The 27001-nt window shown below is 45.3% G+C and overlaps 1 long non-coding RNA gene and 1 pseudogene across 1 annotated transcript; both read right to left on the reverse strand.

The window, feature by feature from the left end:
* Positions 1-15081: 15081 nt before the first annotated feature.
* On the reverse strand, positions 15082-15174 carry LOC149441908 (U2 spliceosomal RNA; annotated as a pseudogene).
* A 5512-nt stretch (positions 15175-20686) lies between these two features.
* Positions 20687-21129, reverse strand: LOC149441909 (uncharacterized). Its single transcript, XR_016307279.1, has 2 exons — positions 21075-21129; positions 20687-20961 (listed from the first exon to the last, which is right to left on the reverse strand). It is a non-coding gene; the product is annotated as an uncharacterized LOC149441909 (long non-coding RNA).
* Positions 21130-27001: the final 5872 nt, after the last annotated feature.

Genomic DNA, 27001 nt, shown 5'->3' on the forward strand with positions numbered 1-27001 from the left:
AGACCCCGCGCCTTGAGGAAATCCATGCTGTGGGCTGCTAGAGACACTGCCAGGCGGCACCTGACAGTACCTTACGGCCTGCCTGACCATTCCACCTCTCCAGCCTGACTACGCCTGTGTTCCTGAAGCCTGCTACTTCCCTGTGTCAGTCCACACATTTCTGATCATACCCGGATCCCTAACATAATCTGAATGGTGGAAAGGAGTAAAAGAGGTCCTCCTCTCGTGGCTGAGCCAGTACATCTGTGCCTGCACTTTGAGGGTCTCTTTGAAGGCAAAAGTACTTCCCTAGTTTTGCACTCCTTTTGCTGGCAAAAAGATCTATAGAGGGAGTGTCCCATCTGCTGCAGATCTGGGTGAACGCGGTGTGGCTAAGGCACCATTCTGATTGGTTGATTTCCTCTTGACTTAACTGGTCCGCTAGCAGCTTCTGGTCTCCTTTCAAATGAATCGCCGTGATTGACCTTAGGTTTTTCTCTGCCCAGCCTAAGAGGGTTTCTTCCAACTCCATCAGCTTTGGGGACATTTGTACCCCCTTGTCTGTTCAAGTATGCGACAGCCATCATGTTGTCTGACAGGACTTGGATCACTTTCCCTTTAATTTTTTCCTGAAAGGCTGTAAGCGCTTTGAAAACTGCCAGTAGTTCCCTGAAATTTGATGAGCTTCTTTGGTTGCACGCTGCCTGTTGGGACGAAAACATTTTCGGCCCGCTTGCCTATTGGGAACCCCTTCTTTTTGTTGGCAGATGTCTTGAGGCCGAAGAGGTGCTTTTCCTCGAAGGGCAGGCCACACAGTCTGGATTTGGAAGCGATGTCCTCCGGCCAAGATTTCAGCGAAATGGCTCTTCTAGCAGAGTTTATTAGCGCAGTTGATTTTGCTGTGTATTTTATGGTTTCAGTCGATGCGTCCGCGACAAAGGCCACTACCTTTTCCAAAACTGGTAGTGACTTATGAATTTTGTCTGCTGGTGTACACGCTCTCCTGAGGAATGTGTCGGCCTTGTGGTCCATTGGATCCTTTAGGGAGCCCCCATCTTTGAAGGATAAATCCATGCTCTTGGAAATTTGTGAAAGAGGAGATGGATTTAGGGCAAGACTCCCATATTGATGAGTCTTCCTCTTTGAATGGAAATCTCCTCTTAAGATTCTTAGGGAAAAAAAGCTTTCCTTTCTGGCTCTTCCCATTCCCTTTTTATGGTAGACCATAGCATGGAATGAACCAGAAATGGGCAGACACTTCTCTTTTGTAGCCCTGAATATAGATGGCCATGCAGAGAGATCCGGTTGTTCTTCTTCTAAGTCTAGAGTGTCATACATTTCTTTCAAGAGACCCTCTGTATCTTCTACCAGAAAAAGGAACTTTTGCGACTTGTGATACTGTTCTTCCATCTCGCCTTCCTCTGAGTCCGAAGTTCTGGATAATTCCTCTTCCTGATCCGTAATGGTGCCCTGGTCCAGTTTTTTCTTCTTACCAGTAGCCTGAGGTGCCGGGTTGGCATCTAAAGTTTTTTCTTGCAAGTAGAACATCTCTTCCTCATCTCACAAGGAGACTCCTTCTCCTTCCTATAATCCTCCAGTGGGCCCATCTAAGAATGGGGAGATATAAAAAATATAGGCCTCCTAGGAGGTCACCCGGGAGTGCTCCCACAAAAGTAGAAATACAGACCCCCTGTGGTGCTGAGAGAGAGAGAATGCGGACCCCCCCTCTGAGTGACAGCAGGTAGGAGGAAGTCATGAAGGATAGAGGGGTCCTGCCAGCCAACTGGCTCCTACCTTGGTGCTGGCCTCCCCCAGCTTGGATAGATCTGCTTCCATCCTGGCTGCATTCCTGCCCTTGGCGGTGGCTGTGTTTGTAGGCTGATGGGGCTCCACCCCTCCCAGGGTCCGATAGCGCCAACCTCCCCACATGGCCGCAGTGGATGGAGATGGCCGTGGTATGGGGCAAGCTTGTGAACCGCCACCCATATCCAAGATGGTAGCTCTTCCTGTTTTCCAGGCGCCGGAAGTGACGATCCCATTGGCACTTGAGTGTGACATCATCCCATGCTCTGCCAGTGCCTCATCTGGATACTGGTGTGTAGTGGAGGAAGGTAGGCTTTGCCCCACAATGTAGCGGCCCCTTAGGTCGGCGAAGCAGGCTCCTTCCCCCGATGAGCCCCGCAAAACCGCAGATGGACATGGAAGGATGGGTACTTCTCCCCTAATTCTGCTCCAGATTTCCGGGAACCCCGATTGAGACCACCTCGCAAGGCCCCTGCCTTGCTTAGTAAAGGGGTAGCCTCATCCAGGAGGCCTCTGTACCCTGCCAGACAGCCTAGATAAAATAACGGGGGTAGTTTCTGGCTCGAAGAAACACAAATACTGAGGATCCCAGGGGTGGAGAGGCTATTTATTAGGAAAAAGTGGATCAGGTGTTTACTGGTGGGAGGAGCCTGATGTGAATCTGTCCTGGAAGATGACTTGGGGAAAAAGCTGGGGCTGGTGAAGGCACTTGGTTGCATGCCTCCTCCCTGCTTTGCAGAAGCCTCTTGCAAACACAGCCAGTTCCAGCAGCAGCACCTCCTCCTCTTCAGCCACGATTGCAAGGAGTGAGGTAGAAGTGGTCATTGGTGCAAATAAATACACACAATTAAAACCTGTTTGGTGTTCCTGTGTTTTTGAGTTTAGTAAGTGTCACCTGCCTCCTGCTGCTGCTGTGTTTACTTTTGGCCAAGGAACTGATATTTGTTGGTCTCTGGGTGCGTGCAAACGTACAGTACTTCCGCAAATGTGATGAAGAAATTCCGCTCCAGGAGCTTGGTCCTGAGATGATTTGTGTGTGATAACTAATTTTTATGCATGATCACTGGCTCCTGTGGCAGTACCCAATACATTTCCTTGTGCGTTGGCCGGGAAACCAGGTGTAACTACCGCGACAGGTGGTTTTCCACCACGACCCGCGGGGATCGGTCTGGAGCCAGCTCCTGGGATTGCTGCGTTGTCTCAGGCGCCGCCAGACATTTGTCTGGGAGACTGTGCTACATCTTGGTCGCCTGCTCCGAGTATTGACTCGCTGGAGTCCAAGAACCCGGACTGGGGAACCAACCACCAAATTATGGCGCTCCACTTCAGGAAAAGGTGAGATCTTTGCCCTTTGGGTTATAACAGTCAGGACCTCTCGATGGTATTCGAAGGAAGGGGAGCACAATCGGATGATTGCACATCCTGGGCTAACTTCCAGTCAGTCAGCAATTTCGGGTTGGAAAATCTGGTGTGTATGTGAGTGAATGAGAGGCTGCCCAGCAGCGAAGCGAGAGTGGACCCTGCGTAGGTGCAGTTCTTGGTACCGGGGCTGATATCGTCCTGTTCCAAGTCACCGATAAGGGGAAGCGTTTGTCTTTTAACCCTATTGTGTCAAGGACCTTGGACCCCTTACCAGATTCTCAATCCCCTACTCCTCTGTGTCTGTTTTATTGTCTCTAAGGAAACAATATGGGTGATAATTAGTCAATCCTGACCCCCTTAGAGTGCATGGTCAGTAATTTCAGCAGTGGATTTTGCAAAACCTGAAAACAAACTCAGTCCTAAAAGGTTAGAAACACTGTGCAAGAAAGACTGGCCCCATTATGGAAAATGTTGGCCGCCCCACGGCACTTTGATTTAGAGATAATTGACCAATTGCCAGAATATATTAGGTCTGATTCACAGAAGCATGACAAGGTTCTGTACATAGATTGTTGTAAGAGGGTGACAGAGGTGACAGACCCTAAGTGGATAAAGTGAGGGAGGAACAGTGTAAAATTATGGTTATGACAAAGGTAATACCACAGACTAAAAGTACCAAGCGTATCTTTTCCCAACCTGAAGAGACAGACCTGCCTCCTCCATATATACAGGGACATACCACGGGTGAATATAGAAAAGGGACAAGCTGTGACGCCTCTCCCCATAGACCAGCAATCCGGCCCGCGGAGCGCGATAAAAAAAAAAAAGCCAGGGCAGGCAAACATTGGCTGTCAGGATGTGTGAAGGCGGGGCAGCGTGACGAACGTGAGGGAAGCTAGGCTCCTCTCACAGTCCGCCCTGAAGACCGGAACGGCGCGGGAACACGGCGAGAGGAACGCGCGGAGCAAAGGTAAGTAAATTGACACAGTGGGGACTTGGCTTACTACTTGGGGGGGAATAGTACTATGGGGGATGAAATACTATATGAGGGATGAATTAATATGGGGAATGAATTACTATAGGGGGCATGAATTACTATAGGGGGGATGAATTACTATGGGGGATGAATTACTATATGGGGGATTAATTACTATGCTTACTATGGGGGAATATTACTATACTTACTATGGATGGCATGGTAGTGGCTGGGCCGGCCAGCAGCTAGTGGGGGGCATAAAAGTTTTGTAAAATAACTCTTTTTATGCTTTTCTACCTTAAATTAATCTAAACATTTAATGTTACAAATTTTAATTTAATTTATATTAATTCACACATACACATCATTCATCTACTCTTGGTCTGGCCCCCGGGTCCAATATATGAACCCATTGCGGCCCTCAAGTCAAAAAGTTTGCCCACCCCTGCCATAGACAGTGGGAATTTAGCTCAGACCTACTTCCCAAAGCAGATGCGAGCAGCCCATCAATGTCAAATCTTACCAAACATGTTCAAACTAACACCCCTAGTCATGACAATATCAGTACTAGCAGTAGGATGGGAACTGGGGGCACAGCAACAACCAATTGGCACACAGATTAGATGTTCACTTCCACCCCGAAGAATCCCAGTGCCAGTAATCAAACTCTTGCTCCATCCTTCAATTTACCCATGCAAATGCCCCTAAGGGAACAATTGATAGGGGGCCACCGGACTCTAATCTACACTCCCTTCACCACAACTGACTTACTGAACTGGAAGACGCATAACCCTCTTATAGTGAGAAACCACAGGCTGTGACAGATCTTCTCCGTTCAATAATTCAGACGCATAACCCCACCTGGTCTGACTACCAGCTACTTCTACTGACTCTTTTTAACAGAGAAAAGACACAGGATAACCCAGGCAGCTTTTAAATATCTTGGAAGAGTTGTTTGAGGTCGTTGTCTTGTTGGAACACCCATTTTAGGGCATTTCCTCTTCAGCATAAGGCAGCATGACCTCTTCAAGTATTCTGATGTATTCAAACTGAACCATGATCCCTAGTATGCGATAAATAGGCCCAGCACCGTAGTATGAGAAACATCCCCATATCATGATGCTTGTGCAACCATGCTTCACTGTCTTCACAGTGTACTGTGGCTTGAATTCAGTGTTTGGGGGTCGTCTGACAAACTGTCTCTGGCCACTAGACCCAAAAAGAACAATCTTACTTTCATCAGTCCACAAAATGTTGTGCCATTTCTCTTTAGGCCAGTCAATGTGCTCTTTGGCAAACTGTAACCTCTTCTGATCATGTCTTTTTTTCAACAGTGGGACTTTGCGGGGGCTTCTTGCAGATAGCTTGGCTTCACATAGGCGTCTTCTAATTGTAACAGTACTCACAGGTAACTTTAGACACCTTTGATCTTCCTGGAGCTGATTGTTGGCGGAGTCCTTGCCATTTTGGCTATTCTTCTATCCATTCGAATGGTAGTTTTTCCACTTTCTTCCACGTCTTTCAGGTTTTGGTTGCCATTTTAAAGCATTTGCGATCATTTTGGCTGAGCAGCCTATCATTTTCTGTACTTTATATGTTTTCCCCTCTCCAATCAACTTTTTAATCAAGGTACGCTGTTCTTCTGAACAATGTCTGGAACGACCCATTTTCCTCAGAATTTCAGAGAGAAACGCACTGTAACCAGCATGTACAACATTTGCTGCCTTCCTTAAATAAGGGCAATAATTGCCACCTGTTTTTCAAAGAATGAATGACCTCACTAATAGAACTCCACACTGCTATTATTTTGAACATGCCCCTTTCAATTAGTGATTCAATTACACAGAATCAGCAGCATGTCATGACTGTTGGGTCTGTTGGATCTCTATTACTCTACTACACCTGCTAGTAAATTATTTGCCATGTAGAAATATCATTTCTACCAAAAACAGTGATTAGGTTAGTGACATCAGGTTAGTGATGTCTGACTATTATTTTGAACACAACTGTATGTCCTATACTATGCCGTGCTGTACACTAAACTAATGGAAGCAGTCCTTGATGCAGAGGCCATGACAGGTGGGACAAAACAAAAAAATTGGTGTCATATCTTATCCTGGGTTTCCCACATACAATTTTTGGGGTGACCTTTCAGATGGGGTACCTGAGAGGACATCTGGAAAATGCCTCACATGCAGCCGGCTAACTGAATCCGGATTTGGGCCACAGCACCTTCTGTATACAAAAGGACTGTGATGCTTGGTTCATGAAATTTTAAAAAGGATACAGTTCTAGTTGCTTTGTAAAAATACAAAAGCATTATAAAGAGCCAATTGAAATAAATGTATAGACACTTCTTTGTACCAGTGACTAGCTCTGTGGAATGCCAAATATGGCTTCAACATTTGGTAGTTGACACAGAGGCTTTTCAATGACACCAGATGCCTTGTAATTTGTACTGTCGTCTCTGAGTGAATGGAAGACAGGATGAAAACATCCCTTTGTCCTTCCACTTTACTGTGAGTAGTTCATCACTCTGCAAGCAGACTTTCTCCCCCTAAGTCATGTGTTAACGAGCCGCTGTGGGAAGCCCGTGACTGGGTCGCATGATGCCATAGCACCCAATTTCTTTATCCGCTTCTCACCCAGCCACTGTACATAAACGGCTGGGTGGGAAAGGCGCCATTCTCAGGGGACTTACATCTGTCAGTGTCCCAGTAACATCTGTCATAGTGTCCTATGTGCTCGATCAACATCTGTCACAGTATCAGCAGTGCACCATCAACATCCCTCATATCAGCAGTGCAGCATCAGCATCTGAACACTATGTCAAAAGAAAAAAAGTAAACAAATTTTTGTGAAAAAAAAAGTGTCTTCATTTTCCAAAAAAAACTGCAACTTCAAAAACTCACCATACCTTTTATTAAATACCTTGGATGTTCAACTTTGCAAAAAAGGGTAATTTGGGGGGTATTTGTACTGTCCTGGCATTAAGAAATAAGATAGGCAGTCAGTATATCAGGATTAATCAATTTACAATGATACATACCATAGCTTGTAAACTCTACAACCTTCGCACAGACTAAGTAATATATACTGATTTGGGTTACTTTTACCAAAAGAAATGTAGCAGTATAAATTTTGGTCAAAATTTATTAAGAAAATGTACTTATTTGCAAAATCTTATAACAGAAACTAGATTTTTTTCCTCAAACCTTTTGGGCTTTTTTTCGTATATTTAGCAAAAAATTAAAAACTCAGTTATTAAATACCATGAAAAATTTGCTCTGTCTAAAAAAAAAAAGATAAAAATTTAATTAGGGTAGAGTGCTGCGTCACTGAGGCAAAGTGTGACAATGCTGAAAGCTGAAAATTGTCCTGGGCCTGAAGGGGGTTCAAGTGTTGAGTAGTGGGGTGGTTATTAAATAAATGCTGAAAAATTGGCACACTTGCGTAAAAGTTGTCTTGCATACAAATGGCACCCCTTTAGGAACCAGTGTGACACCAAGTCCCATACTATCTTGCCACTGCTCCCCATGTAGTCTTGGTATCCGGGGGGCTCCAGCCGTGTGTCTTTTCCCTCAAAATTTAAAACAATATGTATAGCCTGTTACCCTCTTAGAGAGCTTATAGTTTGACCCCATATCTGGTTTGCTTGCTGGACAGATATTGCTTGATTACAAACCTGCCAGTAAAATGTACTAGGGACTTCTCTATACAGATGTTTTGTTGGGGCAAATACACATCTGCAAATTATAGGGAAACGTAATTTATGAGGTGCTGATCATAGTCAGGTCAGGGCCACCCCAAGGACGACAGTCTTTGAAATACATGAAATACATTATATGCTCATGTCTATGCCTGGCCACTGCAGACATATGATGAATCAGGTCTGTGGCCCACTATGATCGCAATTCATTCTTTTTTGTAATGCCAATGTTAAGGGTTAGGCCCCAAAAAAGTTTTAAGTTTGGAAACCTTGACAGGCTTCCACTCAAAAGGCCTGGCAAGGTATAAATTTGGGTATTGTATGGTCCACAATCAAATTATAGAGGTCTTCGAGGAAACAGGTGGAAAAAGCAAACTTAACAATGCCTTAAGTTTTTTTAGCTGTGTTGTATACTGGGCTGTGAATGGCGGCTTAACAGGTGCTGCTAAATCTAGAGGCAGCCAATTAGGGTTTGCAAGAACCTCTGGAAAGTCTCTATTGGCTCTACTGGCCTGTGTTCTAATTCTTGTTGGCTGCCGTTCAATAACGCTCCTAGTACAAGCCACCTCACCAGCTTGTACTGCACTTCTGGTGCTCACCATTTCACGAGATACTGCAGTGCTAGTCTCTAAAAGGCAAGGATGTACTAGGCTGCTGGTGCTTGCCAGATCACTGAAAGGTAGTGCAGCGTTAGTACTGGCACTCTGCTGCATAACTATGTGTTTCTATGGTTTGTGAGTACATTTTATGCCAATTATTAATAAATGTGGGATAATACACTAGGCTGGTGCACCTTCTTTTGTGTTTTTGCAGCTGCTAGTTATGACAACCCCAGTCCTTAGAGGGCAGTAAGGTCTGAAGTATCACTATACTGTGTAGAAAAGCAATTAGGAATGAAAAGCTGGTATTAGACTATCACACACATGCACAGGAGATGGTGCTGTACTGCTAAATGACCCTTGCTAGGAGGAACACTAACTGATCCTGATGCTATTTGATGTCTCTAATTACACTAATACAGTGATAAATGCTGTACACTGACACTGTACTAATGGTACTGGCTGGGTGACAAGGATGATTAAAGGGTTAATGGGGGGAAATCTTGGTTAAGTGTGCCTAAATAGTACGTGCAAGTGTGCCCTTTTAACTCACTGTGATAATGCTCTCTTCTCTTCCTGAATCAAAAAGGAGTCAGGGAAAGAAGAATTGAGAACATCATGTGTCTATGTTTACAAACAAGACACACAAATGAACAATATGGTAAAATGTTGTTGACCAAATCTATGGAATATGAAATATAATATTTCTCTGATATGATTTGATTAACCTTAATGAGAGTTCTTTGACCAAGAGTGAAAGGTTTAACACAACAACCAAAATTTATTGGTGAATAGTAGGGAGGTCTAAACTAACATACCACAATCTATCTATTTAACAATAAGAAAAAGAGAAACAAAATATATATGATTCAACCAATGAATTAAAGCATATGCTATTCATACCCTAAACCCACAAACAGCAAGACAGACAACACATACGACAATCATGTATACATATAAGGGCCAGAGAAATGTCCTGATATTTACAAATTTTTGATTGAAAAGATACTTTTATTACAGAAGCATCAAAAACAACATGATACTTGTAATCGGGGTACATCTCACCCTGTACTGCGACGCAGCGCACCACATTGCAATACAGTTCCAAGCATACGATAAATACATTCAGAAATAAATACATTCGCTCAGCGGTATGATGCCTGACGTGATGTGCGTGGAGGATGAATCCCCCGGACCAACACGTCATGCATAAATACATTCAGAAATAAATACATTCGCTCAGCGGTATGATGCCTGACGTGATGTGCGTAGAGGATGAATCCCCCGGACCAACATGTCATGCATAACGCCGCTTACCCCAAAAACCATAGCATCCTAATACACAATACTTTTGCTAATGTCACGAAATCATGCAAAAATGAAAGCCGAATATTACACTATACGACAAGCATCGGGTGTGTGGGGGGGGGAGGGGAGAAAAAGGGGGAAACACAGGCCCGAAGCTTTATTGAAGGGACAAAGACACGCAAGGGGGAGTAGGGGGAAGGGGAGATCTTCAGACGTCCTCTTCCTCCTTAAAGTCCATCAAGGTATAGTCTCTGAGCAGACTGAGGATCAGTCTGCGACAGTCCTCAATGGACATCCTCTCCCGCTGGTGGATGAGGCACTTCCTGGCGCACCATAAAGCGTCCTTAAAGCAACACAGCACCCTCCAGGCGCCGTCAATGTCCTCCAGAGAAAAAGTTCCACAGAACAGTCCATTCAACACCCCAAAGTGAGTGATGGCTGTCTGTGGTACAAAGTCTTTGAGTTCAGGTTCCAGGGCCCCCAACAGGGCCTGAGCAAATGAGCACTCCCAGAAAACGTGGTGAGACGTTTCCTCGTGGATGATGCAGAAGGGGCAGTGTCTATATCTGCTCAGGTTCCTGGCATGCATAAATGTCCTGAGAGGCAACCCCCCTTGGATTGCCATCCATGCCAGGTCTTTGTGCCTGTTGGTGAGAATGTTTGAAGAAACATTCCTCCAGACCACCTTGCAGGTGTCTGAAGGCAGGCCTGGAACCGACTCCAAAATGTCGCTTGCTCTGATGAGCTTGTAAATGGTCTTTGGTTTCCACAAGTCAGGCTTGACTCCCTGCAGCCCCTGCTCCTTGATGAACTTGAAGGTATCCAAGTAGTACCAAGGGGTGTCCCAGTTGTAGGGGATGGAACTGTCCCAAGTGTCCCATCCGAGGGACCTCCAGAGAGGCAACAGGAAGAAGCGAGACATTGCGTTCCCGCCAGAGTCCATAATCCTTTTGGGCAAAGTTCTGCGGATGCAGTTGCAAGCAAAGAACACCCTCAGTTGGGTGGCGATGTCGGGCATGCCCTTACCGCCCTTGAGGGGTTCCTTGAACATGACTGCCTGCTTCACTCTGTCCATCTTGGAGCCCCAGATGAAGTGAAACACCGCCCTGGTGATGGCCTTACAGGTGTTGACCCGTGGGGGCCAGGCCTGGGCTAGGTACTGCAACACAAGGAGAATCTCGCTGCGGAGTACCAGTGTCTTCCCTTCGATGGTGAGGTCTCTGAGGCTCCAAAGTCCAAATTTCTGCCGCATTTTAGCCAGTCTCTCCTCCCAAGACTTCAGGGCTGCGCCCTCGGCACCAAACCAAACTCCCAAAATTTTCATGAAGTCTGTCTTGATGCCAAAGGGCATGGATGCAGAAGAAGGCAGGAACCACTTTCCGAAGAGCATGACTTCCGACTTCCCGCAGTTGACCTTTCCCCCGAAGCTTGGCCGAAGTCCTCGCAGGTCTGGACGAGCAGGTCGATGGAGCGCTGGTTGGCACAGAACACCGTCACGTCGTCCATGTAGAGCGAGCACTTTACTTCCCGTCTGTCTGGTTCCGGTGCGGTGATTCCCCCGATCTCTGGATTCCGTCTGATGCATTCGGCGAAGAGCTCTATACAGCAAACAAAAAGCAGAGGTGAAAGAGGGCAGCCTTGTCTGACCCCGGAGAGGACCGGGAAGGGGTCAGTTTTCCAGCTGTTCACCTGCACGGAACTGCAAATCTCATTATACATAATGTCAACGTACGAACAAAACATTTCCCCGAGACCAAACCCGCGCAGGGCTCTGCACATAAACCCATGGGAGACACGGTCAAAGGCCTTTTCCTGATCAAGACTGACCAGGGCCGCGTGCACACGGCGGTCCTTGATGTATTGGACCGTGTCCCGGACAAGCGCTAGGCTGTCCGCAATCCTGCGGCCAGGAATGCCGCAAGTCTGATCCGGGTGGATGATCTGTCCGATGACAGCCTTCAGCCTGTTCGCCATGACTTTGGCGAGGATCTTGTAGTCCACGTTCAGGAGAGAGATGGGACGCCAATTTTTCAAGTCACATCTCTCCCCCTTACGCTTGTACAGGATCGTGATCATCCTCTCTCTCAACGAAGGAGGCATCCTGCCCTCCACCACCATCTCCTCGTACAGCTCGAGCAGGTCCGGGCCCACGAGGTCCCACAGCGCTGCATAGAGCTCTGCTGGGAGACCGTCACAGCCCGGGGTCCTGCCCCGCCTAAAGGATTTAGCGGCAGAGTGCAGCTCCTCCAACGTCAAGGGGGCGTTGGTGGCCGACAAACCTGCAGGATCAATAGCGTTAGAGATACCTGACAAGAATCTGTCAGCCGCTTCCGTGTTTGTTTCTTTGGAGGAGTAGAGGTCGGAGTAGTAGTCGCTGACCACTTCCATCACGGCCTCCTTCCCCTTCTGGAGTGTTCCAGTCTTGTCGCGCAGCTCCGACAGGGGTGTGTGTCCTGAGTGGAGTTTCCTGAAAAAGAAAGAGTTACACTTCTCACCTTTCTCTAGATGCTCCACCTTGGCACGGAAGACAATGTGCCTGGATTCTTCCTCAAAGTGCTTTTTCAAGCTCTTCTTGGTGTCCTCCAGGTCTTGCCTCACGTCCCAGCCACAGTGATGAAGGTCCTGCAGGGACTGCAGCTGACGCTGCAGCCTCCTGAGTTCCCTCCTCCTGGCACACACTTGCTGGCGTCCCCTGGCCTGAAAGAAGCTGCGCAGCTTGACTTTCACGAACTCCCACCAGTCGCTTACCTTGGGAAAGAAAGACTTCTCCTCTCGCCAGGCACCGTAGGTTTCCCTGAGCTCCGCTAGCAGTTCCTCATCGTCCAGCAGGGTGCAATTCAGCTTCCAGGAGCCTGGGCCCGGGGCAAAGCCCTCTCCCAGGTCACCCCGAAAGTGAATGGCCCTGTGGTCAGAGAAAAAGCAGGGAACCATGGAGAACCCGCGGTGCCTGACTGCCCTAGAGGTGAGCACAAAGTCAATCCTGGAACGCACAGATCCGTCGGGGCGGCTCCATGAGTAGTTCATGGAACCGCGCCCCACGGATCCCACGGCGTCCTGCAGGGAAGCCTCCGCAATCACCTCCCGGAGCAGCTTCGAGGTGGCGTCGAGTTTAGCGTACATGCTGGAGCTGCGCCCATCCTCCTCTATCGGACAGTTAAAATCACCGCCGATTACTACTGTTCTCGTTGTGACGAGTTGCGTCCGCAGGGTTTGGAAAAGCTCCAGCCGTGCGTTCTTCTCCGGGGAGGCATACACGTTGATGAGCCTAATGGGCTCCCCCGCCCACGAGCCGTCTATGACCAAAAGGCGGCCACAGACGAGCTCCTGGACGGAGTCAACAGTGAAACGTCCTCCCCTGATGAGAACCGCTACCCCTGCAGACTTGCAATCGCCAACCCCAGACCAGTAAGAGGGACCGTGGGTCCACTGGGAGGACAAATGAGTGTACCTCCTCAGAGGGGGAAGGACTCCTGAAGCATGTAGACATCACTCTGTGTGGAAAGAAAGGTCAGCACAGTCTGCCTCCTAGACGCATCCTTGATGCTCCTCACATTAATGGAAAAGATAGAGATCTCAGCCATCATGGGAAAGAGATGAAGGGGTTAGTCGGCAGGGGCTGTGCTTACCTCCCCTGGAGAGGGGGGGCGACCTTTGTGACCTCTGCAGCCTGACCAATGTCCTGGCTCAGACCGATCTGGTTGAGGACTTCATTGAGGACCTCATCGAAGTCGGTGGAGAGATCTGGCTCCGACCGGGTCAGAGCCATCTCTTCTTCCACCTCTTCTTCCTCCAGCGTGTCGAGGTCCTCCCCCACGGGGTCAGGACCTGTGACATTCTGGAGGACGGCAGGCCGTTTGGTGGAGGAGGTGGGGTCCTCCGCCGCCGGGCTGGCCTGCTCCTTCTTCCGCTTCCTGTTCCCCGCCGCAGAGCTGCTGACGGGGGTGGCAGGGGGAAGGGACGGGAAATCCTCCTGTGAGGACAGGTCGGGGGGGGCAGAACCGGGCCCGGGAGGGGTGGGGCAGGGGGGCAAGGAGCAGGGGGGGCAGGAGGGCAAGGGGCAGGGGGGGCAGGAGGGCCAGGGGCGGGGGGGCAGGGGGACCAGGGTCCGGGGGGGGGGCAGCCTCCGACACCGGAGGGGTAGAGGTGGGGGGAGGGGGGTTCCTCTTACCTGGGTCCTTCTGAGGCTTCTGTGGCACTGGTTTGGCAGCAGGGCCCTTGCTCAGGGCCCCAGCATACGTCCTGCTTCTCTCTGGGCAGTCCCTGTAGACGTGCTCTGACCGTCCACAGAGGTTGCAGGTTTTGGACCTCGGGCAATCCTTGGTCTCGTGACCTGCAGACCGGCAGAATCTACATGAAAGCACATGGCAATCCTTACCCTCGTGCCCCGGCTGTCCGCACCTGCGGCATGACTGGGGTTGATCCGGGTAATGTAGGAGTCCTGCTGACGCTCCCAGGGAGAAGCACTGTTGCAGGTGTTGGAGATCTCCAGCGGGACGATCTCTCAGCAATCTGCAAAACACAGCCCACTTACCTGTCCAGAAGCTGTTGGCGTCTAGTATCTGGACTGGGTCCTTCAACACGACGCAAAACCTCTGGAGATAGGTGGCGATGTCTCTTCCAGGGACGTGAGGGTTCCTCATGGACACCGTGATCCGCCTTTCGTCCCTTTGAATGGGAGAATTCGCAATAAACTTGCGGAAAGGGGAATCGGGCCCAGAGGTCTTCACCATCTCCCAGTACCTTTTGCAGACCTGTAACGATACAAAAGTTATGAAGAAAATACCTTCCATGAAGGACTGCACCGACAGGGTCTCTGCCCTGCTAAATCCTTGTTCAAGGATCATCTTCTTGCCGAAGACTTCCGGGGTCATGTCCGGGACTCTGCCTTCCACTTCTTTCAGCCGCAGCACGACTGTCTGCTTCATCCAGGGCTCCAGGAGGGGGAGACCTTCTGCAGGGCCGGAGCGTTCTGAGGTGGAGGTGGAGGGGGCTTCTCCCGGGGTCTTGGCAGGGGCGGCGGCGGTCAGCGGCTTCTTGGTGGTTTGCTTCTTCCCCATCTTGTCGCGGAGGAGTTCTCAGGAGGGCTTCCCAGAGATCTTCAGCGGATTCCTTCTCCTTCCTCGGCGGCTTCACTCTTGCTTAGCCTTTGAAAAGGCTATTGAGCGTCTACTGCCCGGAGGTAGTAACGCAGAGTGAACAAGGGGGGGGAAGATCACAAACTCGTTCTGTGTGGGGGCTAAGCCTCAAACCCAATAGCAGCAAGCAGGTGAAGCCGAATTTAATCGATGATCCTACCAGGCCGAGTAGAGGGTACCCCACACAGACCAAATGGCTGGGATAGATACAAGTGGTTCTCAACGTCCTAGCTGGAAGCAGGGACACCCCTAAAGGCAAGGTCGATACTACACTTGATCTTAGCCAAAAGGCCGAGAAGCGATCTGATATTTACAAATGGTGTAGCATGGGGGCCCCCAGGATCGGTGTATCTTCTCTCTTGTCTTCCTCCAAAACCTACCCTGATATACACTTATCTCCCATAGACTTGCATGGGGCCATCCTGATTGGCAGAACTATCCAATCCATCTTCCATATCTGACGCATCTCATCCAGGATTGGACAGTTTCCCCATCCCATATCGCTTACATAACTCAGCCCCATCCCAGAGCCTCCCCTTTTAGTGATAAAATTACATATGCCAGGTCATGGCACCGAGGCGTCTGGATTCAGGCTCTCTCATCAAAATTCCCTCCATTATTGAGAGTTTGGAGGGAACCTTAGGTCATAGCCTGGTAAAACTACATTCCCCAGATAGCCATCACCATTGCATATCTAAAGAGAGGGTACTTTGAAGTGGCCCTCATACAAACAAAGAGATTTAAATGGCCTGGTCTAGATCATTATGTGGGCCCCATAAAGTCTGAGATAAGGTAGTTAATTTAGTGGTTGCCCCCTCTCACATAATAGAACATTCCTTGTGGCATGCACATGTTTACACACCAAACATTCCTCCAATACAATACAAAGCTATCTCTACAACTTGATCACTTGTTTCAATGTCTATGTACAACACACCGCTATCAAACCAAGCTCTGATATTTCCAGCTTTGCAACTTGGTTAACATATAGTTAGAAAATATCTATTTACAGTTGCTGATGAAGATTATACATAAACCCCTCATAAGTCAACAGATCCCCCCTTGTGGCCAGTAAGGCTAGGCCACACTCACGCTATTCAAGTAACTGTTTATGTCTAATCTCCATTAGCAATTTGAGTTTCTCCCTCTGCCATCTTAAAAGTCTACTCAGATATATTACCATAACCATCATGATGAACAGTAACCCACCCTGTAACACAAGGAGACCTTTTATTCCTATCTCCACCCAGGTCCTAGTGGTAACTAAGCTAAAATCCCCATCATGTAAAAGTTCATTTAACTGTTTTCCTGTCTTTACCATATTGTTACTAATTTGTATTATATGTGTATCCTTCCTTGCAAGTAGATTGTGAAGATTTACTGACAGTTTATCAATTATAATATCAAAATGGGGTATGTATGGTGTAGGACAGCAATGGGCAAACTACGGCCCGCGGGCCGTATACGGCCCGGCGGACCTTTTAATCTGGCCCGCGGAGCTATGCTCCCCTCACAGTCCGCCCTGAAGACCGGTGTAGCATGAAAATCTGTCTTCTATGAGGATCTGTCCCCCTCGACGTATCTGCGCATGTGCCGGAGATCGCCGATCGGCTGCTAATGCCTGAAACTGGCACATGCGCAGATACGTCGAGGGGGACAGATCCTCATAGGAGACAGATTTTCATGCTACACCGGAACAGCGCGGGACACGGCGAGAGGAACGCGCGGAGCAAAGGTAAGTGAATTGACACAGGGGGGACTTGGGGACTTAATATGGGGAATGAATTACTATAGGGGATGAATTACTATATGGGGGATGAATTACTATATGGGGGATGAATTACTATGGGGGATGAATTACTATATGGGGGATGAATTACTATGAGGGATGAGTTACTATGGGGGATGAATTACTATGGGAGATGAGTTACTATGGGGGATGAATTACTATGGGGGATGAGTTACTATGGGGGATGAATTACTATGGGGGATGAATTACTATGGGGGATGAATTACTATATGGGGGATGAATTACTATAGGGGGGATGAATTACTATGGGGGATGAATTACTATAGGGGGGATGAATTACTATATGGGGGATGAATTACTATGGGGGATGAATTACTATATGGGGGATGAATTACTATATGGGGGATGAATTACTATATGGGGGATGAATTACTATGGGGGATGAATTACTATATGGGGGATGAATTACTATGGGGGATGAATTACTATATGGGGGATGAATTACTATATGGGGGATGAATTACTATGGGGGATGAATTACTATATGGGGGATGAATTACTATGGGGGATGAATTACTATATGGGGGATGAATTACTATGGGGGATGAATTACTATATGGGGGATGAATTACTATGGGGGATGAATTACTATATGGGGGATGAATTACTATAGGGGGGATGAATTACTATGGGGGGTGAATTACTATATGGGGGATTAATTACTATGCTTACTATGGGGGAATATTACTATACTTACTATGGATGACACATACACATAATTTATCTACTCTTGGTCCGGCCCCCGGGTCCAATATATGAACCCATTGCGGCCCTCAAGTCAAAAAGTTTGCCCACCCCTGGTGTAGGATCTGGGACATCGGGGGCACTATCTACAACATAATCTTTATTCAGCTGTGGTATTGGAGTTACTACGGTTTCCCCAATAATAGTGTACTCGTGTGGAACGAAGCAAAAATTTGGATAGGGTATTGGACATGACTGACCCCCATAGAGGAATGTCTTATGATTGGTAACAACACAATACAGTCCATCCATGTTGTAGGTGACCTTTGTTCTTGGTGCTCTCCATTTCGTCAACTTCACCGGGCAGTTGGCTTCCATCTCACTGGGACTAGTTTCTTGGTTGGCTTGGCGTGGGCTTTGCAAATGAGGCTTGACTAAAGATAGTTAATTTAGAGGTTGCAAAATAAATTACTGTATCACCCAAAATATGGCTTCCATTCAGTAGCCCAAAGAGGCATACAAAAAAGAAGGGTTTGTGAAAAGAAATTCACAGGAAAGCGGCTACACTATGAACAGAATGTGATACTCAGAAAAAATTCCAAAAATTATGCTTTATTACATATAAATATTTGACATATGGGCAGTCGCCCTGGTTACCATCACCTCAGTATGAGACAATATACACACAGACCTAAAACCATATAAAATCACCAAGACCGGTCTGAATAAATGTGCTGCCAAGACAATGACAAAAATGTCTAAAGTCTTTGCCGCACTGGCACATAGGTTAACACTTCCCAAAGGAGGTGTACACAAAAATTATACCATAGGTATACAGTGTCACATGTAATAAATGTAAAGACATATGTCATAACCATGTAGGTTCTATCCCATAGAGGGGATTTCCCAAAAATTGGTCCTGACGAAGCTGAGTGAGATACGCCCATCGGCGAAACGCGTTGACGTCATACGTCAGATACGTCACTTCCGGTCATGCGCATTCTGTTAGTGTAGCCGCTTTCCTGTGAATTTCTTTTCACAAACCATTCTTTTTTGTTTGCAAATGAGGCTCCCTGGATTCTTCTGTTGTGGGATCCTGGTCATTGCTTAGACCACAGACCGGAGTGTCGATTTCAAACACATCACAATGACATAGGTACCTATTCTCTTTGACAGTGCAGCAGGCAGTGTGAGGTGCTTTCCATCCCTCTTGGACGTGAATGAGCATTTCAGGGAGGTACAACCTTTCTTTGTACACGTCATTCTCGAGGTACCCAAGGGAGTGTACCGACGCCATCTTGTCGAAGTAGTCATCTTGAGGATGGAACACTGGCAGCGACATGGTGAAGGATATGTATAGGAGGTCACGGTAGGCACACGGTGACTGGCTCTTCAGGCAATCCAACGGACCTCTATTTGGGTGTGATGTCACTAACCCTAGATTCCTAATTGTGGAGACTGGCAAAGGTTTGCATCTATCTCCTGGATGTACATTCATTCCTCCACTAATATTAGTGTGAGTACAGTACCATTGGGTAAGATCTTTATCTCTTAAAATGTCAGGGATTTTGCCAACTTGGATGTCTCTTATAACATTGGTGACTTTCGTTAAAACAAAGTTCCCATATGCAGTGCATATTACCTCCTTGCCCATATTGTTCTCCCTGGCCCTTTGATTATTTATTGTTATGATTTCGTTGATTTTCTGCTGAGTCCGTTCAAACAACTGGGCAATGTCATTCATATTATAAACTGTAAACCTTTCTTCCTCTGCCAGCCCCTTAGTACCCTGCAGAACTGGTTTCAGCACTTGCCGACCCTCTTTCTGTTCAAAATTACCAATATGTCTGCGAATCGCAGCTAAATCGGCTCGGTTCCAAATTGACATACCCGATCCAAAAAGTCCCGGGATGGACCCAATTAGACTGTCCAAGCCATTTAACTTTCTCGATCGGAAAATGCCCCTTTGGGGAGGGATGTTTGGTTCTGCAAAAGGATCCTGAGTTCGGCTGGCATGGGAGGCAATCAAATCTACCAGCAAGGAAGAATAAAATAGTGACACATTTGTCCGGGCACATGAGCCGAATTCGGCCATGTTCCACTTGGACAAATTAAGGACAACGGGCACATGAATGAACTTAACATTATTAAAGTGTTCCGGGGATTGATGTCGCAGTTAGGCCACTAGGTGGTCCCTCTTGCAGTGATGGGCAGTCCAAGGATGTTAGTTCTGAGGAAAAAGGGATTGCAGCTGAGCTTTTTGTCAAGGTTGTAAAAGCAGGGGTTTTGGCCTTTGGGGACACATACAAGGTAACTTTTCCTGGGACATATTGAAGAGTGGATAGTTGAGTGTTGCTGGACAAAGGGACTGAAATGACAAAGGAGTATTTCCACTCTCCAGCATCACTTAACCGTTTATCTCGAATCAACAGTGAACCATTAAGAAAACCCATTATCCTATCCCGGTAGTCCATAACATTCCCAGCAACGCCATTGACCCAGACTAGGTGATTATTGATGGGACTCCACCAGGACACTTGTTTCCCCTCAGTCCCCTTAATTGCCACTGGCAGCAACACGGATTCCCCCTCTTGACAGTGGACTGGATTTTCATCAACGATTACGCTAATAAGTGGTCCATTCTCCTCTTCCATGGTAAGTCTGAACAGAAGGAGCATGAGAATAATCCATATCGACTTCATGGCTCTAAAAGGAAAGAAAACGCAACATTTTAGTTGATGTCCTTGACTCCATGGAATAGCTTCAGTTGGTTCACATGAACCCATTTATCTCTTGTCTTTTTGCCCTCATCTATTCTGATTTTATATACTGAAGGACTTAATTTGTCAATAATGGGAAATGGCCCTTTCCATTTTTGGCTTAAGCAGTTGTCCAGAGGACGGAGTTCTAAGAACATGACTCTATCTCCTACTGCCCAAGTACATTCTCGAATCCCTTTGTCAAAATACGCCTTTGCTTTCTTTTGCATCTTACCCATGTGTACTGCTGCAAACACATGGATCTCCTTTACCGCCTTTTCTAGTTTTAAGAGGTATTGATCCACGGAAAGTCTGTCTATGGTAGGGGTATGCATTTCTAGCCAAAGATGTTCTGGGAGTCTCACAACAATAGAACACAAACAGGCCACCCAGAATGACACGTATAGCTGGTGTCATTGACTTATCTCCGACTCACTTGTATAAGTGTGGATCCATAAACCCAAAGGTACATACTAAGCAAAATGGTAGTGTGACAAGAACACCCCTACCTGGAAAAAGAAGGTTACTAGGTGATCCACGCGGAGTAATATGAGTTCAAAAATATTCCAAACAATACTTTATTTGATCACATAGATCATAAGGAGGTTAAACATGAGCACGGTGTACATATGAAAAAAATAAATAAAATCATGTTAAAAAGCACTAGGCGTCTTCAGTTTCGGGTCATCTTAGCAAATAGAGTACCATAAGGCAGAGTTATATAATGGTGATATAGTTATCCTGGGTTTCCATGGGTTTTCGTCTTGTATTCAAATGAACCATGTATTCAGCAAATGTGTTCCCAATATATGTCAGGTATCTCCTGGTATGAAACAGCTGGAACACAGAAATACATAGTATATATATAGAAGTATGAAAACCAAAAAACCAAAACACATCCAAAGTTCACCAGGCCTCCCTCTACAGTAGTCAGTGGATACTACTATTACCTTCTCAATAGTGAGATTAACAGGCCAACTTCTCAAATGTAGGGACTTCCTGGATAGCCACCCCAGGTGAAACAGGGTCCACAGTACCAAATGATTCTGAGGATATATATAGAAAAATAGTGATACATATAAAAATCGTGGGCATCAGGTCACCCTGAAAACAAAACACACATAGAGTGGGTATATTACCATAAATGAAGATCAAGAAGACTTCTGTCGACTTGAAATAGGATCAGGTCCTTGATGCTTTTCCAAGATACATGTGGGGGTGGGGAGCCAGGTAGTCACAATACATGGATTCCAAACACATAAACTGTGTATATAGCATATAACAGGCTATGCAGGTCTGAGTTTTTATACCCAATAAAGGGTTTCCAAAAATTACTCAAAATGAGAAGATTATTGCTCCATATACTATGTATATAGCATGTAACAGGCTAGACAGGCCTGAGTATTTATACCCAATAAAGGGTTTCCAAAAATTACTCAAAATGAGAGGGTTATTGCGGTTTCATGAGGATATGGCTATGTCACAGCACAACACATGGATAGGATAGCATATATATATATATGTAGATCGTCCTCAAAAGAGGATTTACAAAAAATTCCCCGAGTATACAGGGTAATTTAGGCCCATATAGCATGCCCTTTTAATACCATAAATGCTCTATAGATCTCAACAGCCGTAAGCTGAAATAACTTGCCACCGGTGGAAGATAAATTTCCCTGAAAGATTGCCGTTTGCGAACCGCTGCAATAGTAGCCTTATGGTAGTTTTCAGAGGGTCAAGGACCTTCCTAGCAGAGAGCTGTGACACCGCCGTTCCTTCCCGCCTCGTGGGCGCCGCACCCAGTGAAGACGCCGAGCGTAGTGACGTCAATACGTTGACGCGTTTCGTCCGCCAATCACCGCAGACTTCGTCAGAACTGGGAGGGGACTTCAGTACTTCGCCTTATATGGTGCTCTAATTGCATACCAAAGAGTCTCCACCTCGCCATCTTGTGTTGAAAGAGTATCACTACATTGGAATGATCCAAAGTGAATTAAAACACATATATAAATTTAAATTTAAAATGGTTGCTGGATATAGAAGGAAGGAGCCTAAATGTTAACAGTCAGATCATCTTCAAAAAAAGGAATTAATGGTAAAGAGGAGATCAATATTAGCACAATACTTATTCTAAAGAGGAGAACATCAAGGCCAAATCTCGTTACCTCAGCTTCAATATCAATCCAATTATTATAAAGATTTATTTTTATTATCTAGGGGAAATAGGATCAAGTACAGGGTTAAGTTCATGTTTTGTCCAAATATGCCCATATTCAATTCACATAAAAGATACCACAGTATAGATTATAGCTTGGGATATATAGGGGGTTCCAAGAGACTCATTTAAAAAAAAAACCAAAGTTAAGTTCTGTATTGAGTCCGTATGGGGCAAGTGCTCCCAGGGTATAGATCCAGAATTTTTCCTTTTGTAGGAGGACTTTATCAAAGTCACCCCGACGAGCTGAAATATTTAGCAGAAAGATCCCTTTTACTTTTAGACCATCTGTTTTGCCCCCATGAATTTCTTTGAAGTGTTGAGCCAATGGGTTTTCTTTTTCTCCCTTTCTAGCATTTCTATTTTCATTTCTGATATCTCTCAGATGTTCACCAATCCTCGTCCTAAGATTTCTTTTAGTTTTACCTATATACATCTTCTTGCAAGGGCATTCTATCATATACACTATTTTGCTACTTGAGCAATTAATGAAGCTTCGTATTTGGAATGTCTTAGAGTTATCATTATTAAAGAACTGATTAGACTTATGCACAAATGGACAAATCTGACAGTGGCCACAGGGGAACATTCCATATACCCCAGTCCTCCTCGTTAACCAGTTTCTTTGTGGTGCCCTCTGGAATTCTGATTGTACTAGTATATCATTTAGATTCCGGGTTCGTTTTGCTACCATTTGGGGGCTCTCTCCTACTACTTTGGCTATCTGCGGATTTTGAGTTAAAAGATCCTTCTGAGAATTCCATATTTATCTAGAGAAGGACAAAATCCCTACGATCTCAACTCAGAGAGGGAACAACAGGCACTGAGAGATCTTATTAGTCTCTCTGAGGAGACTCCTACAGAAAGTGAGCTTGGGGAGGAGGATGTCTCTAATAAGTGGAAAAGACACACTAGACTTAAAACTCCTTCTAGAAGAATGCCCAATATTAGGGAAAACAAATGGTTAAGTACTTTTTTAGATCTAGTACACGATGACCTGGGGAAAATAGACTGGACAATGAGGAACTTTGATAATCTCACTAGGGGTGAAAGAATAGCCCTTAGGGAACTTAAGAATGCTAAAAATATTGTGATCAAAAAGAGTGATAAAGGGGGAAATGTAGTATTACTGGAGAGTGTGGAATATGAGAAGGAGGTACTTCGACAGTTGAAGAGTCAGGATACATATCGTAAACTACATAATAACCCGTTCCCAAAACTCGTGGTCGATTTAAATAAAAAAGTGGGATTGGCACATGAAGCAAATTTATTAACCAAACGGGAATGCGATATGTTGACAGTCGATGTATACAATATTCCCACCTTCTATGTAATTCCGAAAATACACAAAAACCCCTCTCAACCACCGGGACGCCCTATAGTATCGGCCATTGGTGGCCCTTTGGAACCAATAGGCAAATTTGTAGACGATTTAATCAAGGATCTGGTTTTTGAACTCAGATCTTATGTAAAAGACACGGGAGATGTACTTAAAAAGATCTTAAATGTAAAAGTACCAAAAGGTGCACTCCTGGTCGGCATTGATGTGGAATCATTAGACACCTCTATCCCACATACCTGGGGACAAAAAGCTGTGGCCCACTTTCTGGAGACACATTTTCCTGAAATGGAGGCTCAAAATGAATTTATACTGGACTTGTTGGATTTTATGCTGACCCATAACTGTTTTCAGTTTTTGGGTTCCTTTTACCAGCAAATATGTGGTACCTCCATGGGAGCTCCTTGGGCCCCGGCATTTGCATGTCTGCATCTAGGTCTATGGGAAGAGGAGCTAGTATATCCCTCTACTCCCTATAACCAATACGCAATAACCTGGTTGCGATATATTGATGATGTCCTGATGGTCTGGGATGGTAGTATTGATGAGCTTAAAAGGTTTATGGAATTCCTGAACGAGAATGATAGAAACATCAAACTTACTTATACAGTAGATAGAGAGGTGATAACTTTTTTGGATTTGTCAATCTCTATCTACGGAAATAAATTGGTCACTAAAACATTTAGAAAGGAAACAGCAGCTAATACACTTCTCCATGCTAATAGCTATCATCCAAGGAGTTTAAAACAAGGAATCCCTATTGGTCAATTTCAGAGAATAAAAAGAAACTGTACAGAAGATCTTGAGTATAGATATGAATCTATTCAGCTATATAAGAGGTTCAGAGAGAGAGGCTATTCACATAGAACCTAAAGAAGAGCCCTCGGTAAAACGAGAGGAACTGATAAATAAACCAAAACTAAAGTTAGCTGAGAACCTTGAAAACCAACCGGTAAGATTTATAACTAAATTTGGACAACAATGGGGTGAAGTTAAGAAGGCCCTGGACTCCCATTGGTACTTATTAACTCAAAATCCGCAGATAGCCAAAGTAGTAGGAGAGAGCCCCCAAATGGTAGCAAAACGAACCCGGAATCTAAATGATATACTAGTACAATCAGAATTCCAGAGGGCACCACAAAGAAACTGGTTAACGAGGAGGACTGGGGTATATGGAATGTTCCCCTGTGGCCACTGTCAGATTTGTCCATTTGTGCATAAGTCTAATCAGTTCTTTAATAATGATAACTCTAAGACATTCCAAATACGAAGCTTCATTAATTGCTCAAGTAGCAAAATAGTGTATATGATAGAATGCCCTTGCAAGAAGATGTATATAGGTAAAACTAAAAGAAATCTTAGGACGAGGATTGGTGAACATCTGAGAGATATCAGAAATGAAAATAGAAATGCTAGAAAGGGAGAAAAAGAAAACCCATTGGCTCAACACTTCAAAGAAATTCATGGGGGCAAAACAGATGGTCTAAAAGTAAAAGGGATCTTTCTGCTAAATATTTCAGCTCGTCGGGGTGACTTTGATAAAGTCCTCCTACAAAAGGAAAAATTCTGGATCTATACCCTGGGAGCACTTGCCCCATACGGACTCAATACAGAACTTAACTTTGGTTTTTTTTTTAAATGAGTCTCTTGGAACCCCCTATATATCCCAAGCTATAATCTATACTGTGGTATCTTTTATGTGAATTGAATATGGGCATATTTGGACAAAACATGAACTTAACCCTGTACTTGATCCTATTTCCCCTAGATAATAAAAATAAATCTTTATAATAATTGGATTGATATTGAAGCTGAGGTAACGAGATTTGGCCTTGATGTTCTCCTCTTTAGAATAAGTATTGTGCTAATATTGATCTCCTCTTTACCATTAATTCCTTTTTTTGAAGATGATCTGACTGTTAACATTTAGGCTCCTTCCTTCTATATCCAGCAACCATTTTAAATTTAAATTTATATATGTGTTTTAATTCACTTTGGATCATTCCAATGTAGTGATACTCTTTCAACACAAGATGGCGAGGTGGAGACTCTTTGGTATGCAATTAGAGCACCATATAAGGTGAAGTACTGAAGTCCCCTCCCAGTTCTGACGAAGTCTGCGGTGATTGGCGGACGAAACGCGTCAACGTATTGACGTCACTACGCTCGGCGTCTTCACTGGGTGCGGCGCCCACGAGGCGGGAAGGAACGGCGGTGTCACAGCTCTCTGCTAGGAAGGCCCTTGACCCTCTGAAAACTACCATAAGGCTACTATTGCAGCGGTTCGCAAACGGCAATCTTTCAGGGAAATTTATCTTCCACCGGTGGCAAGTTATTTCAGCTTACGGCTGTTGAGATCTATAGAGCATTTATGGTATTAAAAGGGCATGCTATATGGGCCTAAATTACCCTGTATACTCGGGGAATTTTTTGTAAATCCTCTTTTGAGGACGATCTACATATATATATATATGCTATCCTATCCATGTGTTGTGCTGTGACATAGCCATATCCTCATGAAACCGCAATAACCCTCTCATTTTGAGTAATTTTTGGAAACCCTTTATTGGGTATAAATACTCAGGCCTGTCTAGCCTGTTACATGCTATATACATAGTATATGGAGCAATAATCTTCTCATTTTGAGTAATTTTTGGAAACCCTTTATTGGGTATAAAAACTCAGACCTGCATAGCCTGTTATATGCTATATACACAGTTTATGTGTTTGGAATCCATGTATTGTGACTACCTGGCTCCCCACCCCCACATGTATCTTGGAAAAGCATCAAGGACCTGATCCTATTTCAAGTCGACAGAAGTCTTCTTGATCTTCATTTATGGTAATATACCCACTCTATGTGTGTTTTGTTTTCAGGGTGACCTGATGCCCACGATTTTTATATGTATCACTATTTTTCTATATATATCCTCAGAATCATTTGGTACTGTGGACCCTGTTTCACCTGGGGTGGCTATCCAGGAAGTCCCTACATTTGAGAAGTTGGCCTGTTAATCTCACTATTGAGAAGGTAATAGTAGTATCCACTGACTACTGTAGAGGGAGGCCTGGTGAACTTTGGATGTGTTTTGGTTTTTTGGTTTTCATACTTCTATATATATACTATGTATTTCTGTGTTCCAGCTGTTTCATACCAGGAGATACCTGACATACAGTTGTGTCCAAAATTATTCAACCCCCACTGAAATTGAGTGTTTTGGCCAGTTTGACATTGCTTTTGATCATTCAGTCATCTTGCTTACATTTACATTAAAGAGGCACTTGTAGGTCAGACAAATATAACATAACAGTTATAATGAAAT

The sequence above is a fragment of the Staurois parvus genome, unplaced genomic scaffold (assembly GCF_062004578.1).
Source record: "Staurois parvus isolate SC_StPar_1 unplaced genomic scaffold, SC_StPar_1.0 ptg000937l, whole genome shotgun sequence".
Lineage (NCBI taxonomy): Eukaryota > Metazoa > Chordata > Amphibia > Anura > Ranidae > Staurois > Staurois parvus.